A 17,395-nucleotide genomic window follows, 5' to 3' on the forward strand; every position below is an offset into this window, starting at 1 on the left:
ACCCACAACTGCCCTTCTCCTCCAGTGTAAGATTTCTAATCATGTTCAATCTTACTGAAGCCCTGGTTATGTAAAGCTTATAAGAAACTACTTAGTTTAAAACAGGTATGTATTAGCATTGTTCTTAAGGAGTTGTGGTAGAAGTCAGTCACACAGGCCTAGTAAAAATATTCCTTTGAAGCTACAGCAGAATAGTTATTTCAGAAGTGATTTTAGTGGCCTGGGAACTCACTGAACAGACAAAAAGGGAAAAGTGTATCCATTTTTACCCCTTTAAAAGATTTTCTGCAATTATAGCTGTTTTCCAGCATTTCTTAAGGAAAGAAATGTATCTGTTGTAATTGTTTGGAAAAGATTAGGCACAGTACTATGAACAGTACTATGGTGACATCTACTAAAGAAAATACTGTAAGAATTGACTAGGTAATTTTGAAAAAATGAACAAAATTTAACTTTGCTGGGAGAAGGCATAACCATGTTGATTTAAATAGATTAAGGCTGTTTTTTAAGGCTGTAAATTGAACCGAGTAAGTGCAAAGGGTGTCAGAGTCTGAATGTCCCCTTGCCACTCATCCTCCATGACTGGCCCGGCTGTCTGAAAGGCAAGGACGGGTCTCTCTCACCCTTAGAGGGCTTTGAGAAAATTTCTAGGGTTGCTCTAACCATCTTGAGGTGCTGCTGTGACATTGCTCTTTACAGCGTAACTGTGGAAAACGCAGCTGAAATGACTCCAGAGCTCTTCCAGGTCTCTCCCAACTTCAGTCTTCTGGATATAGACAGTATCTTTTAGCCACCTGTCCAGTCACAATGTCTCGCCTTCCTGGTAAGTGGAGAGGGAGGCTAGTTATCAATTTGACAGAGGGTATCACGTTTGTTTTATCTACTTATTAAGAGATCGGAAGTGAAGAAAAAAATCCTCAGAAACCTCAGCAGCATGGCACTGTATATGACAGAAGAAGTGCAATTAATGGGTCTGTCTGGAAGCTGAGAGGATATCGGTGATTGCTATCAAAGCCAGAATTCACATGGAGATCATTACAATTCACACAGCTATTTGACCTGACTTTCAAAAGACCAGAATAAAGTAGCCTGATTGGATTCCCCAGGGAATCTGGTGTTCAGCTGGGAGAGGCCTTAGCTTTGTTAACTGTCTAGGCACTGGTGAGTGTTTAAACTGGAATAATAAGGTTTAAATTCCCAGGGTCAGCAGGCCAGTGCAGAGAGTGTATTTTTAAAAGAAAAGCATCCTTTATAAAGCAATCAATAAAAGTCAGCCCCTAAGGTGGCATCTGTTCCATTTATTTCAAGAAAGGCATTGCAGAATATCAGCAAATTGCTTTATTTCTTTGCTTGAGTTAATTTGAAAATGTATCTAATTGCAAAAGGTTCCCCAGAGGCCTGCCATCAGGTAGACAAGGCATATGTAGTCCCCAGGGTTCAGCTTTGTGTAAGAAGCCGTAAGAGGCATCTCACTGAAACTGAAAACCCAACTTGCTGTATAAATGCACAGCCGTGTGTTCTCACTTCCAGGTAGGCTGGAATTACCAAACAACACCAGCCATTGTGCAGTGCTAATTGCTAAAAATAACCACTACACCTTCGTTTATTTTCTCCTTTCTTTCATTTTTATCTATGTTAATCCAGTAAGTGCGCAGAGAATAAATACCCAAGGATGCTATTTTAGGACATCTCAGTCTGGCAAGAATCATAATGAAATGGTCATTACATCTCCTTAATCAGCTATGTCTTTTCCTTCTGTATGTGAAGTTTGAGTTACACTATAACTTGTTTTGGTACAAGTTACACTATAACTTCTATAGCACAACCTTTGATCTCACCATATAGATCTACTGTAAGTGTGTAAATACCACATAACTCCTATAAATCAAATAAACTACTGGCCGTTGGTAAAATTTCGGCTTTATGCTCCTGCTATGATTATTGTAGACTTTCAAAGAATATTTCAGTCTCAAGGACCCAGCCAGCACTTAAAATAAATGATTATGAGGAGTTCATTGCAAATTTATAGTAAAAAAGCAAAATAATTACATTTTTCCGTTTAGAAAATATTGATTTAAAGTTCCCAGCAGTGTCTAGCACAGTGTGATTACTTATGTCAACCGTTTCAGACTCCGATGCAGGTTTAACTGCACTGCAGAGACACTGCAAGTAAATGATCTGCATGGTTTTGCAATCTGACATCTCCACCTAAGCTGCACTGCGTTAACATGTGAGATAAAGGCGTGCAGGATCTGAGGGTCCTGTGCAAAGTGAAAAGCCAGGAACATTTTTCAGAAGTACTCCATATGCTGACCTCAGGATCGGTTTTAAAATCTGTTTTAAAAATAGGCATAGCTACCTGTCAGTGTAACCAGGTACCAGAGTATGTTTTCACAAGATGGCCTAGTTCTTGTGAAGGTCTGTACAGCAAAAGAACAGAAGACTGAACAACATCTAAATTATTACATCATCTGAGCTGTAATAATTTAGGTTTTTTTTACCCGAGTTCACAAGAAAAGAACAGATCCTTAATGAGGTACATACACAACTGGAAAGTATTGCAATGTTCAACTAAAATTTCTGTTCAATAATTATTGCTATTCTGCAGTGAAAGTGCATCATGCTATGGAACAAACTGTACTTGGAAAATCAAATCTAAGAAAGACCTTCATTTTGAATTATTCTCTAGATTATAACTAGAATTTAAAAAGGGTTTTTCAAAGCAGTCTTCCATAGCAGATTGCTCCTCCAGCAAAAGTGCTGTTCAGTGCCTCAGGACAGTGCTCTTCCTTGTCTGTCCTTTGAAAATAACTTCTACTAATCTTTGAAACCTTGGGGATTATGATAGTTCAGATGTGTGTGAGCCTTCTTTGGAGCTGCAATATTTACCCGCTGGTCATAACAGTCTTGCAAAGCACTCAAAATGAATACCCAAATAGTAGAAAGAATTTTGATTACATTTTTTAGAGGTGAGATAAATTACATTTAATATAAATAAAACGCACAGGTTCTCCATGGCCAACTCACTTTTCATATGTGGTACTTGTAGTTAATTCTTAGGAAAATTGCATATATGGCTTGTTTAGCCATTTTTAAAGATTCTGTCTAGATTTGATTGATCAAAGTTGTCTCTCAATTAATCTCAGTATTTTTATGTATGCACAGAATTACTTGCTGTCATAGTACATAAAGTACTTGGTGTTTCTCATCCTAGGGAAAACAAACAGCATATTCCTTTGCGGCAACCTGAAGCCCAAGGCAGGCAAGCTGAAATTGCCTCCATGTAGTTCCAACACCAACTGTGCTTTGGCAGCATCTTCCATGTGCTCCACAGGCAGGAGGACGGGGATGGTTCAGATTTAGCTGTTGGAGCAGAAGGCTTCTCTCCTGTTTGTCTTCTCAACCAACAGCTATGAGGAGGTGAAGTAGAAGGCGTTGACTTAACATGAAGAGCTATGGTTTTCTTTGTTATCTTCAAAGCAGGCAGCATGTCACCTCTGTCTGCTTTACCTGCCAATTAAAGGGAAGACACCTTCACTTTGATGTTTAAGGTTGGCCAACAGCATAGCTTCCTCCTGACGCTGCTGCACAGTGTGAAGAAATGTTTAATTCAAAGCTATTCAGTGTTTATTAATAGAACAAAGGAAAGCACACCCATGTCTCACTTCTGCATGTATCTGAAGCTCACATTAGCATGGCATTGCTGACCTGTAAATTGGCCTGTAAATAGTATCAGTCACCTGACTTCTGGGATGGAGAAATCCCAGTGAGACTCTCTAGCCTATCTCCTGAAACCAAATGTGACGTGTGTCATTTCTAGCACCATGAGGACATCACCATATGTGAGCCTGACCCAGAAAAGCTCTTAGGACAGTTTATCCTTGTGCACCTTCCCCATGGCATCACTGCTGGATGGTTACAATTGATTTCTCACTATGGATTATGCCGTTCATTCCTGTGAGCTACTGGTTGACAGCAGTTTCTCAAACTGGGCAACTTAGACAGCCATACAGGGTTGGGAAAGAAAAGTTAAAACAAAAATTTCCAGGTACCTTAGCAATACAACTTAATATTTCAAACCTTATTTATATTATTCAGACATGGCCTTTTATAGAAATATGAGCTTGCATAGAATCCGCACCTCTCTCCCAAGACTGGAAAATGACATTGCTAATTCAGGATTACATGAGCTTTGAAAAATCTTTTAGATAGCACTATTTCCACTAACCACATTCTATAGCCAATGCAAAAAGGCTGGACTTCTTAGAGAATCCTAAGGGCAGTGTTCAAGCCTTGGGGATACCAAAGATTCAACTGTGGTCAGCCATTGTGGGTGGCAAGCACAATTTTTTCTTTTTTGTTTACCTTCTCCTGCACACATACACAAAAGTTAGCCAATCCTGACCCTAGTGATGGTGGGGAAAAGCTAGAAACAAGGTACATCTGTATATCTCAGTCTCACTGTGATTATTGCTTTTAAGACAGCAATTAGCCACCTTTCCCTGCATCCCATCTGGGAGAGAGAAATACCTTGTTGCCTTCTGGAATGAAGCCTCCCTTACATGTTTTAACCCCTCTAGGAAAGTTCATGCTGGGATATTTACAGCCTTTGAGTCACTGCAATAACTTTTCCTTTGAAATCTTCAAATTAAAGGAAAGAGATTGATATTTCATGCCCTTCAGCTCTAAACAGCGGATTTAGAAAATGAGTTCCAGTAAAGTTGCCTTATAGAAAGAATTTTACTGAGTTTGCTATTTTTGCTGTATTCTATTATGCTTATCCTAATTTGATATATTTGGCTTACTGTGGTTCACAGGGAGCCATACAAGGAGAAGGCACGCAGCTGGGCTCTTTGGCACTCTCAGGTAGAGCACAAGGATGTTTGCTGCTCCAAACAATCCATAGTAAAAGCAGTGCTTCAAAAAATAGCACAAATTGTGCTTCTCAAAAAAATGGTCAGAAATCAATACCTCCTGTGTTCCACATAATATCCGTAAAGAAAGATTACATTTGCTCCATACTCGCTTGCTCCATTTGTATTCCCTTTTCCTTGTTCCTCCTTGTTGTTTTTTACAGTTCCTGTTTTGAGGCTCTTGGAGAACCCTTGGAGAATGTAGCATAGTTACCCATGAATCTTCGCTCACCTGTTGCATTGTACTACATTTTTGAGCTCTATCGTTAAAAGTATCGTCAGAATCTCTCCTGTGTAACAAATAATAATGATTATACCCAAGTATTTCATATGTGCAATAGCACTTCAGTTTCCAAAGTGCTATATTCTTTAAAAACGAATGAATCTTTAAAACACTCATTAAATAAATATACCACAGAGTGGTCAAACATTGACCTCTTTTCAAAGTAAAACCAAGGATCTTTCTTTAACAAAAATGGTTCCAAAACATGAGTCTCAGGAAAGCCATGATGTGGTGTGCGCATGTTCACAGAGATGTAGCTCTTGCAGTTTAATGATAAAAAAAAAAGTTCCAGCTTAGTCCTTGGTCCATAAAATCCAACAAGTCCAAAATCCAACAAGTAAAATAAATACAAACAATATAGTAATTTGACACTGTCCTGGAATATGCGATACCTTGTACTGAGGACAATTAAGTGTGATGTTTGTGAGAAGGATCTGATTTGATTCAGAAGGAGTTTAGAGGGAAGACAAGCAATGTTGCCCCATTGCCAGTGCCACAAAGCAATAATGTGATTGGGGTTATTCGCGCCATTCTGTCACGGATCTGTGATGGTTTCTCCTGGGATCTCCTAAGCACAGGTATTTGCTGTGTATTTGCTAGTAATATAGGCAAAGAATACTTTTCCTAATAAATAGGAAAAGAACAGATATTTGACAAAGTGAAATGTGGCATTAGTGCCAGAAACAAGGTTGTTACTTCTACAGACTAGGGTAGTAGATAACTTTGGTGAAAATGCTGACAGTGGGCTGCCTCAGAGCCCCTTCAGGTTGGGCAAAAAAGAAAGTCTTAAATCAGCTGTGCTAAAGGCAAAACTCCTGTCAGTAGCACATCAGTCACCAGACTCATGGCCAGATAAGTTTCCAGATTAAAAACAAGTATTATAAGAATCCTAAATAATGAAAGCTGAAATCTGCAAATGAATATGACCTTTCACAAGGAGCCATGGAAGATATATGTCTGAATGTAAGGATGGAGATGGGGTACAAGGAGATTGCTCACCTCACTGGCAGAAAGCTTTCCCTTTCCTAATTTGCTTTTTGTTTTTAGAAATCACCTTCTGGTCTCCTTTTGAGGGATGGGCAAGTGCAGCCAAAGCCCTTTCAGTGGCCTAATATTTCAGACTGGAGACAGTTGGAATAAATCTGTATCTTCTCATTGAATCATTTACACAGTGGCAGCCTTCAAGAAAATGCACCAAAAATGACAGCCAGTCCCAGCTATCCCTCTTCGTGGCAAAACCTGCTCCAGAGGCATTAGTGAAGGTTGGTTACAACTTGGGAGATTAGCAGGATGATCTTGTTCCTCAGTGAGAAAATAGTAGAACCTTGACAGTATACTTCAGAGGAAAACAAACTGTTTTTAGCATGCATCACGCTACTGGATTGAAATAAAGAGCACGGCTAATTGCCAGAGAGAGTGCAGCAAAAGCAGGTAACTGTGTGTAAAACACCATCCTAACCTCCCAGCAAAGCCTAGGGAAAAAAAACAGGCATTAAAATAGCTGTTTTTAGCCATGTGACTCTGGGCTCCTGCACGGGTGCCTGCCCTGATCACCAGCGCTCCCTTCCCTGGGTGCTCCCGGAGCCAGGTGTAATTATGCAGAGCAAATGTGCCAGCTCCTACAGCAGCAGCCTTTGGAGAGTGGAAGCCCTGTGCTTGCCTCTTCACAGGCAGATCACAGCTCTTTGGTGTTTGATTCTCATCTCACTCCTGTTGCCCACTCCTGGCATTGCCTTGGCTTCAAAGGCTGCATCATTTACACGGGAGTGAGATCCTCACATGGCACTGTGAGTGTCAACTGCTCCTGGGTGATCACACGTGTCCTCTAATTGTCCGGCAGCGCAGTAAGCACTCTGAGGCTCAATTCTGCCACCCCAGCCATGGCTGAGAACTCATGTCTTATTAACAGCAGTGAGTAAACATGAATCCTTTGTTTATCAGAGTCTGACATGGCATTAGGAGCAGTGGGATTAACCGGCAGGGCCACTCTCAGCAGCAATGTCAGATGTTCGACCTGACCTCAATACCACGAGCACAGTGCTGTTCATTTCAGGTGATGGGTAGGGTGCTAACAAATGGCACAGTCTTAGCAGGGTTTATTACTGACATTAACTGCAGTTTCCAGTTCAGGAACTATGGATCCATGTAAGCCTTATCGTGTGCTTGCAGGGGGCAGGAAAAAAGGAGGAATGAATTAAGAATGGTAGCAAAGAAATACAAAGCATGCATAACTTCCTTTCCAGTTATATTGGTTGTGATGCTGACAGACACTGTTTGTCTGAAAGAGTCAAAACTTTAATCTTTTGTCATTGCATCTCAGACCTACAAATAAAGATGGAACCATTAAGGAGATACAGGTAAAATAGGTTTGCTGATGGTTTGTAAAAACACAACACAGATGTTGTGTTTCCTACACAATAGGCACATGTCAAATTTTACAGAACACATTATACTGTTTCTTGAGAGGAAGGAGTATCTAAAATATCAAGTCAAATTTTTATCAGATAAATTATTCTACAAGTGCATCTAAATATTTGTTTTTAAGGAAGCCCTTCTAGCTATGCTGCAATAGATGCTGATTAAAGGAAGTGTGGGAATATCAGTTTGAGACAGTAGTCAAGATCTGTCTTGATAACTGCAAGTTTCCACTAAATTCACACAAGTACAACTCATGTCAAAAACAGCATGTTGCCAGCACAGCAAACTACAGGAAAAGGGCAATAAAGGAAATCAGAGGCTGATGGCAAGGCTTCATACTGCAAGGCAACCAGGTGAGCCTGCAGAGAGCTCTCAGGCCCTGGATTTCCAGTCCAAAGGCCGAGAAGTGCCCCTGTCACCCGTGAGAGGAGCTACCTCTCGTTCTTCACAGGGAAGCTCCAGGCAGGAGCGCCCGGCACTTCCCGGGCACGCCTGATGCACCGCGGGCTCACACCCTGCCGCACACTGCAGGAACTTGTTTGTGCTCCAAGCGCTGCTTCTGGGCATAGCCTGTAAAAACAACACAGGCCTGTTTATTGACCCCATGAGCAGCATTCCAAAATCTTCATAGCTTTCAAACCACAAGCAGCCCATAGGAGTTTGAGGGGAAGAAAGGTTTGGGGAGTTGCTCAAAGGCAGGCGATGACCATGGCACTGTGGAAGTCCTGCTGCTTCACAGCAGAATGGGCCAGCAAGAACTTATCAAACCCTCAGCCCAGCCTCAGTGGGGAGCCCCAGCAGCCCCATGAAGGCCCTGGCACCCCCATGGGCTCCAACACTGGGGGTGTGACACCTCATCCTAAGGCTCTTCTGGTAGCACTGTTGTCACCTCGTGAGCCCCCAGCCTGGGAGCTGCACCGCTCATCCATGAGCACTGTGTGTGTCTCGTGCCACAGCTGGCACCTGTGTGGGAAAATGAAGAATTTATGGCTGAAAATTGTCACAAGCTCGTGGTAGTTGGTGCAGAACAGCCAGTGCCTTCTACTGGCCTTCCCCAGCCCAAGCTAAATGGTAGAAAATCATAGGATTAAACTATACATATGCTACAATTATGCTTCCCTATATAGATGCACATACTACATGCCAATTACACAGCATAACAGGGAAGGTGTATGGGACAGGTTCTAGTGTGGGACAGCTGCTAAGATTTTTAAATTCTCTCTTTCACCTATCACACACTAACATCCCCCTAAACACTGAGCAGGTCACTGAGACTTTGTCACTCTTCTGCTTTCCTGAATTATCTAGGTTCAATAAACACTAATGGTATCACTTCCTGCGTTTCCCCACAGGCTCACCTGGTTAGAAGAAAACATTAACTTTGAACTACAATAGCCTTTTCACCTTTTAAATAGGGTTTATCCTGGCCAAATGGGTAGTCTGTGTAGAATCCAGCCTTCTGACATGGCTACAGAAGTGCTGACCAGAAGCACAATGCGCCAGCACCTCCGTTCTGTTCACAGTGCACTGTTTTTTCACCCTGGGGGCCTCACAGGCCCTGAGGCATCTGCTGGCTGCTTCTCCAGGGTCTGCAGAAGGTAACTGAGAAAAGCAAGCCCATGTGAGCAGGCTAAAATTTGCTGTATAGGTGTCTGCCCCTAAAAGAGAAAAAAAAATGTAAATAACTGGCATCTTGTTACAAATATAAAGTGCCATAACTTTTTTTTTCTTAGTGTTTATAGAGCTGAGATTTATGCACATATGAGTGAAGAGGAAACAGTATTTTGTTCATCAGAAAGAAGAGTGAGATTGTTTGCTCTTTAAGGCTAACAATAATCTACATTGGCTCTCAGAAAGGGAGGAACTATAAAGGAACAAGAATTATTTTGGGGGTTTTCAAGATTTAGAAAAGTATGTGTGAGCTGTGTCTGAAGGAGACAGACTAAGAGATTAGCAGATGGGCAGGTCGCTGGGGGCTGAGAGTTTGCGTGCGCTATTGGGGTGGTCCCAGTGGTTTGACTTGAACTGCCCTAACACTGAACTGGATTCAAGTACCTTTCTAGACGAAAGACTGGCAGAGTGGGCAGGAAACGGATGTATTTCCTAACACTAACACTTGGCTTCAGCCCAGCCTCAGTTCTTCGATGGCTGCCGCGGTTATCATACCATGAGTCAGCACATGCTGCCAGCGTGTTGCTGCCCAGGCCCAAATCACCCTTTTCTCCATTTTCCTGCCCTCTCTGCACCCTCATTCTTCTTCCTTCTGCTCCGCTGGCCACCCAGAACATGTCACTGCTCTTCATCTGCTCCAGTGACTTGACTTCAGTCCAGCTTGCAGGTGGTCTAAAGTGTCAAAAGAGACTTAAAAATAGGAAGGGGGTTGGTGTGCTTTCCTCAGCAGTCTGTATTATCTGTCAGAAATAAAGTGGCTTGTGCCTGGGCTAATGTTTGTCGACCTGTGTTCCTGTATGGGGCAGGTAATCACCGAAATCTGTGTTTGCTCTCAGTCTATCTGATACAGTGAACAGAGCAGTCTGTGATAACGTGGCAGGTTGAAGTGACAAGATGCAGGAAGGAAGGGAAGAGCTGAACTCTGGAATTTGCACCCAAGTTTGTTTAAATCCCACTACACTGGAGCTGGCCATGCAAATACTTCAAAACATGCTAAGTGGAATCAGTTATTCAGTGCTAGCTAGCACGGTGTTATTACTGAATGAGTAATAACATGATATCAGACCATATTCACCTTGGCTGGTGGTTGGCAGAAGCCATTATGAGCTTCGTTGTTATTAGTTTGCATTGAACAACTTCACCCTTTACCTTGTGGAAATATATTATTTCACCTTAAGACATGACATGCCCTCAGAGGCAACCAGTGCATTTTGCTTGCGCCGCTACAGTGCTTTCAACTTCCGTGCTCTCCTCTGGATTGTCTTTAGACATGTCTGGTGATACAGTATAATGGAGGGGGAAAACTGATGAGGACCTAACACTCTCCAACTGTGCAATCTTCCTGTGCAATTCGCTGCACTACCACTTAATGAAACTCCAATATGATCATTAGGCTCTGGCCGCTTCGCAGCCGGCTCTGCCCAACTCGCTGGGGATTTAGAGGGTTGTTGCTGCTCCCTCCCTCCCTCGTTACTGCTGCCGCTGCCTGAGCGCCAACTCCCATCGCTGTGCGGAGGAGGACGGGGAGCGTCTGGACACACAGAGTTAAATCAATCCAAAGGTTGTTCGTATTGCATTAATTTTTTTTTGTGGCATTCACTATATACAACAGAAGAGGCTCTCAAATGAGGTAATGCACATGGAAGGCATTGATAATATATTATGACAGGTACAGTAAATTAATTTGGAGGCTATTATAAACAGTGTGAGAACATAGATTTTATTGCAGTTTCTTCTGTGGAAAGATGGCAAAAATATTTCTTTTCTTAGTAATTTAAGAGACTGTAGTTGCTTCCAAAATACTCTGATGAAAACTTCAACTTCTTAGGCAAGGGAGACTCCACTTGATTGGCCAGAGTCCAGTGGAGCTTTAGCAATTTAAACCAGCTGAAACCATGGCCCCTAATACTGTGTTTACACCGTCAGCCCTGGAGAACATTTAAGCAGGCCAAATCCAAGTTTCTACATCCATTGGAAAGACTAACATTAATTTCAGAGCTAAACTGAGCCATTAGCCAAACTGTGTTGATCCATTTCAGATTTCAGATGAAATGGAGGCATATACAAAAACAAGATTGCAGTAAGACAGATGTGAGAAGCTAAGAGAACTGATCAGTAAAGCCAATTAGGTCAAGGAGTTAAAACTACTTACGCTGAAGGAGACTTGGAATTTCTTTTCAATAAAAACTGCAAGGAGCTCTCTGGAATTTGCATCACGAGGAAGGAGGAAGACTTGCAGGGAAGGGCTGCAGACTGAACTGGATGGAGAACCACCTTAGTGTCGCAGAATATCTATTTGGAACGGAAGAAAGAGTTAATCAATAAAGAAAACTTCATTTTGGGGGCCAGGAATCACAGGGCTGCAGTAAACATTGCCAAGACTCCAACTGAGTTAGAAGTTTGCAGAGGAAATTAAATGGTAATAATAAAAGGAAATCATAAAAAGTTATTTAGCTATTGAAACATAAAGTTTTTAAAGGGGAGAAGAAATGGTGTTTTTATACTGAGAGGATTAGGGATGGTGTAGGTGTGTGAAAATACTAAAAGAAACCCTACTTGGGTTTTCTGTAAAAACATTAAAATACAGAAAAAGGAGGTCAGATATGCGATGAGTGTAAGGAGACAGAAAATACTCCCTTGAAGGAGAAGCAGCGCTCTGGGGTCTGCATACGCTCAGGCAGCAGGGAAAAGATCGCTCACCGCAGGCCTGTGAGAGCTGGCAGCGGCCTCTGCTCTGTCAAACCATGAAAGAGAGGGATCCATACGACCTCAGCACTGCAAATAGAGTAGCAGTAATTAAGAAAGTGAACTTACACTTAAAGACGTTCGCTTGATTATAATAGTATGCAAGAGGACAAATTCCAAAGGAAGGGCGTCATTAATGACACCATGATTAATGCAAAATCAGAAAACAACAGCAGCCTGGGCTTGCCAGCTAGAGAGCACTAAGCTACAGTAACACCTTGGTTTGGTAAGAGAGAGGATTGCTTTGAACACAGGAAAAATAACACATCTGAACATGGGAACATGGAGAGGAATGAGATACTTGTGGGACTATGGAGAGTGCAAGCAAGATGCAGCCGCTTATTAAGAGGCCTTGACAGAGAGAAGGCGATAGCATAAGCCTTGTTCCCTTAGGAAACTGAGATAAAAAAAAACATTGAAATAACTGGTTCGGCCTTCCTGGGAACATGGATGAAACTTGCAATGTCATCTTTCCTATAAAGAGATAATAATTCTGTAAAGGCCCTGGAAGGGCAATATATGTATCCCTATGCATAAGATCATGGTGAAATGAGGCCCGAATCACATTCCTTAAGGGACTTGCATGCAAAGCCCAACAGCAGCCCCACACAGGCATGTGCAAGGGATGCCCATCTGTCCAGCTCAGCCAGGATGGGAGCTTTCTGGGCATGCTGTTAGACACCAAAGTTCTGGTACCTACAACCTCTCAGGTACCAAGCATTTCGGTGCAATCACTGCGGCTCAGTCCCTTCAATGCAGGTGTCTAAGTTGAAAAAAAAATCAAATATCAGAGTCCTGAGGACGTGGGCTCCTTCGGTGTTCAGATGTTTTTGAGATCGTACCTGGCAGAACGCAGAGAATCAGCAATCAGCTTGCCTTTAAGAGACTTCAGGCCAAACAGCTGTGGATCAAAGCATTTATGAGCTCCATTGGCAAAAATGATACATTTTTGCATGTTCAGCAAACCTAATCTCTTTATTTAACTTCGAAAATTTACGAGCTCTCCTCACGCAGTCAGTGCAGCTTGTAACCTCTGTGATTAAATGAAGCCAATGGAACATATATTATATGCATGCCAAATATTTCAGATGTTGCTTTCCTTCTTTCTTTCTTTAAAACAGCAGGCAAATAAAAGTAAACAACTACCATTAAGATTTTTTTATTTTTTTTAAAGAGGTCATTTGAACCCCTCCAAATTAGAGAATCTATTGCAAATGTAATTCAGACCCACTTATTTTTCTATCTTTTCTGTAAAGTGTTTATTATCAGTACTAAACGAGAACATAGAGATTATCATTATTCTTTAGTTCTCAGCATTCACCTTGGGAATATCTTGCCTATTCTAGGGGTTCATTTCTCAACCTGGATTGTTTTCATTAACTCTAATGCTTCACTTTTCATTATCCTTACATTGGGAAATGACTTGACAACAGTAATTAGAAATGGCAGGTTGATGCAGGAGTTTGCCTACCATACACCTACTCATTTTCCTGCTTGCATTTGTGTAACAGGGCCCTGCATCTGTACCTAAACAAGGATGAGTCCTGCAGGTCTGGGAAAACGTCAAAGGAAGAAAGAAGCAAGGAAGCCAAAATGGCTCCTCAGTGCCAACTGATTCTGAGCCCACTGGATGCATCACTGGTTTACAAGGAGCTGAAGAATGCTACCGAGGAAGGTGTTAAGGGAATGCTACCAGGGCAAGCACGAAGGTGGGGCAATAGGAAGGGTTATGTGCCCAAGGGCAGACCCAGCTGCCCGAGGATCTCGCCCACAGCGAGCCCAGAGAAAGGGGAGCTCCAAGCAACCCCCTGGACTGAATCATCCCCAGAGCATGGGCCCTCTGCACTCACCTGGCGCAAGCTGCCCACGAGCCGGCTGCCTGGGGCCATTTTGGAGGGTTGGGGTGGGATGGGAAGCAGAGCTGCTCTGGAGACCGTTTTACAAGGCACCATATGGCCTTAAGTAGAGAGTCTGACTGAAAAAGGCCCACCTCAAGATACTTTAGGGGTGGAGGGGATAAAAGCAATAGCAAGACATTTCAGCAGTGCCTGAGGTGGAAATTCTGGTACCAGCTTCAAAGTTTTGGCCTTGCCAGGAGAGCCTGATCCAATGTCCGTAATGGGAAGGGAGCAGTCACAGGCCTTTCTGTGCAAGTGCCGATGTATCCAGCGCTGCAAAGGTGCTACCAGAGAGCAAAGCAGCAGCTTTCATCTCTCCTCCTTAAACTTTTCACCCTGCAATACTGGCGTGTGTTTTAGCCAGCAGAGTTCCTGCATCTCCTATGACTTGTCCTGTGGTGAAGCTGTTGCTCCACAGAAGTGTCCTTTCTGTCCTTGAAACACCTCTGGGGTTTACAGCACGTTGCTTCACTGCAGAGGACCCAGGGCTGCTGGAGTCTCACAAACATGTAATTTTTTTCCAGAAAGGATGGTAAGCACTGGTTTCTTGGAGTCAAGATCTGGGGAAAAGCATGTGTGACTGTAAGAGCAGAGAGGCAACTGTAGGAAAGGAGTCACAGGTGTTGAATTACATGGGGTAAAATCTCAGGTTCATAAAAACACATGAGGTCGGACTCATCATGTAAAGGTACCTGATTTCTGTAGTTAAACATGGAGTTAATCTATTAAGCATGGAATTAACACAGGCTGGTAATACCTCACCTGTCTTTCTGATGTATTCCTGTATTAGAATAACAATGGGTTACTCACTACTCCCTCAATTTTAGCTAATTTTTAAAAAGAAACATAGTGCAAGGGTCTTTTCTACCCTTCCTTCGAAATGGACAGCAAGAGGACGTTGCTGATGGGTATCTAAGTTCTAAGGCTTTTTTTTTTTTTTTTTTACAAATTACACAGCCCAGATTTAGCAAGAACAACATTATTTTTCAGCTCCTTGTGTGAAATTGTCTTCACATTTCTTCCATTTGACAGGCGCAAACCTTCACTGTTGCTGCCCCTGATAAGGTCTGCTACATTTCTAGGCACCACCCTGAACACCAATGCTCTGCCTGTTTCTGCAGGAAGTCAGTCTATTCCTTGTCAGCATGCTCCTGCTTACTTTTGATTTTAGTTACCTGAGGTACAGTGCAAGCTTTCATTTGTCACCTCCCTGCATGGTGGTGTGTTTCTGCAGACACACACAGTCCTTCCATGGAGCCAATGAGGAGACCTCTTGTGGCCAGCTGCAGCATTTTCTACACACAGGTAATTAACACTGTTAAAAAGTGCCACTGTTAAAAAGTGCCACTGTTAGGCATCAAATCCACTGTACAGGGGGAATCTGAGAGTAGTGATTTAATCAACGCCACAAAGTCACAATAATACAGGTCTCGCTTTCTGCCATATCTCAGCTCTATTACAATTTTATTATTCCTTTTAAAGCTCCACCATAAGTACGTTTGTAGCCCGTTTGATCTCATTTAATAATGCCTTTGTAATGTGTCACAGCTTATTTTAATTTTAATTTTAGTAGTGGCTGAAAGACACCATCCTTGTTCCTGTCACTTCTCCCTTCCGTTTTCAAGCAAACTCATTCCTATGGCACCTTATGTCACCTAACACCCATTTCTTGCAGTTACCTTACATGCAAGCACAACCATTCAGACTCATGAGTGAGGCCTCAACACTTCATTAGAGCCCCTTAAAAAGCAGTAATTCAGTGATTTGGGGTAAGTTTGCTCTCTGGAACTTCCGGGGTGTTGTGGGTCACAACATGTTTTTCCAGAAATGTAGGCGGTTTTTTCCTACATTCCTGGGAAGCAGGTTACCAGTCGCTGTCCAGGCCTGCACTGCTGCCATTTCCATTCAGCCTCTTGTGCTCATTTTCGGTCCTGCATGGAGGCAGTGAACGCAGCCAGAGAGCTTGTGGCCAGCTGGGCTTGACCACCGCCACCACAAAGCACCGTGAGGACTTGGGCACCAACAGAGGCGCTGCTTGAAGCATTTCAGACTGGCAAAGCAAGATGAAGCGAACTGAGGACATCAAGATGCAGTCTTGCGGCTGACAATTCTTACTAACACACAGCTAAAAAGTGAAAACCCTTTTGTCCCACAAAAGCACTTTGTGTTTCAGCCTCTGGTCCAGATGGAGGCCAAAGGCAACACGCGAAACACTGAAACCGCCCACGGTGCCTTTTGTTCTGTCCTGCTCTCAGGACGAAGGTGAGTGAAATGATATGGTTAATCTTTACCAGTGCGGGCTGAGGAGAGGATCCCGGGCTATCTTGCTGCCAGCTAGCGCTGCCTTGGCAACAGTTTAATGGGCAATGGCCTGTACTTGAATGACTTCTAGAAGAGATGTAATCAGCCATTTGCTCTCTTTCTTCTTTCCATTAAGTTCAAAGTACTACATAATCACTTCAATTTTCTTTCAGCAGCGATAAGGCTCAAGAATAAACCACAAAGCCTGAGTTCTCAGTCAGGCTGTATGTTTTATCCTGGCTTTATCCTCAGCCATCATCAGGTGCTGTCCTTCTGCCTGACCCCATATGGAAACTGGCCTCCAAGGAGGGTCAAGCATTCACTTCCATGATCGTTTGTGCTGAAATGCTTTTCCTGGCAAGATTAGATAAAACAATTCCCTTTCATTTCAGGCCATCCCAAGTAGATTCTTATAAAAACCTACTTTAAAGCAATTCTTTTTTTCATTTGCTATAGGTTTATAGATTTAGAATATGGCCAGGCTATTTTTATATTCACTATGCCAGGAACAAAGCCCAGTAATTTACTTGCTTGTGGGAAAAAAAAAATCTTAAAAAGACATTTAGAGGATATTGTCAAAATCACTCCTAGTCACTACTCGGTCGGAATTTGCACGATGACTCAGAGCCAGACTCAATGGAACAGTTAGGGGTGCAGTAGGTCTTAAACAAAATTTGTATTATCCTTGTATTTTACATTAAATAGTCATTGAAATAAAGAAGCAGACCCTTAGCAGCACTCCTGGGCCTCTTCTAGTCACGCTGCTACCCTGCTACCACCTTTCCAGCAGCTTGTGGCAGGGATTTCCATATCCCTGGATCTCTGATGCAGGGTTTTTTTTTTTTTTTTTTGTCAAACCCCATGTGAAGGTGGCCCTAGCATCCCTTCTTGCAGGGCAAGCAGGCTGGCCCCTCTCTGCACTGTCCACACAGAGGCTGGGCAGGAGGGCTAGAAACATCCCCAGACACCCCTACCTAGGGCATGGGGTGCACGGGGGGTGCTGCACACAGGTGCTGGCATTTTGGGGGACAAGCCTTGCTCACAGGGAAGAGCATCACCGACCGTCAGGAAACCTGCATAGCTTGAAGTATCAGTCATGATGTAAATATGCACGTACATGCATTTTCCTCTGTATGCTCCCATAAACAGCTGGTGAACGCTATTAG

This window comes from Tinamus guttatus, unplaced genomic scaffold (genome assembly GCF_059628265.1).
Source record: "Tinamus guttatus ecotype Peru unplaced genomic scaffold, ASM5962826v1 Tinamus_guttatus_pri_ptg000705l, whole genome shotgun sequence".
NCBI classification, from domain to species: domain Eukaryota; kingdom Metazoa; phylum Chordata; class Aves; order Tinamiformes; family Tinamidae; genus Tinamus; species Tinamus guttatus.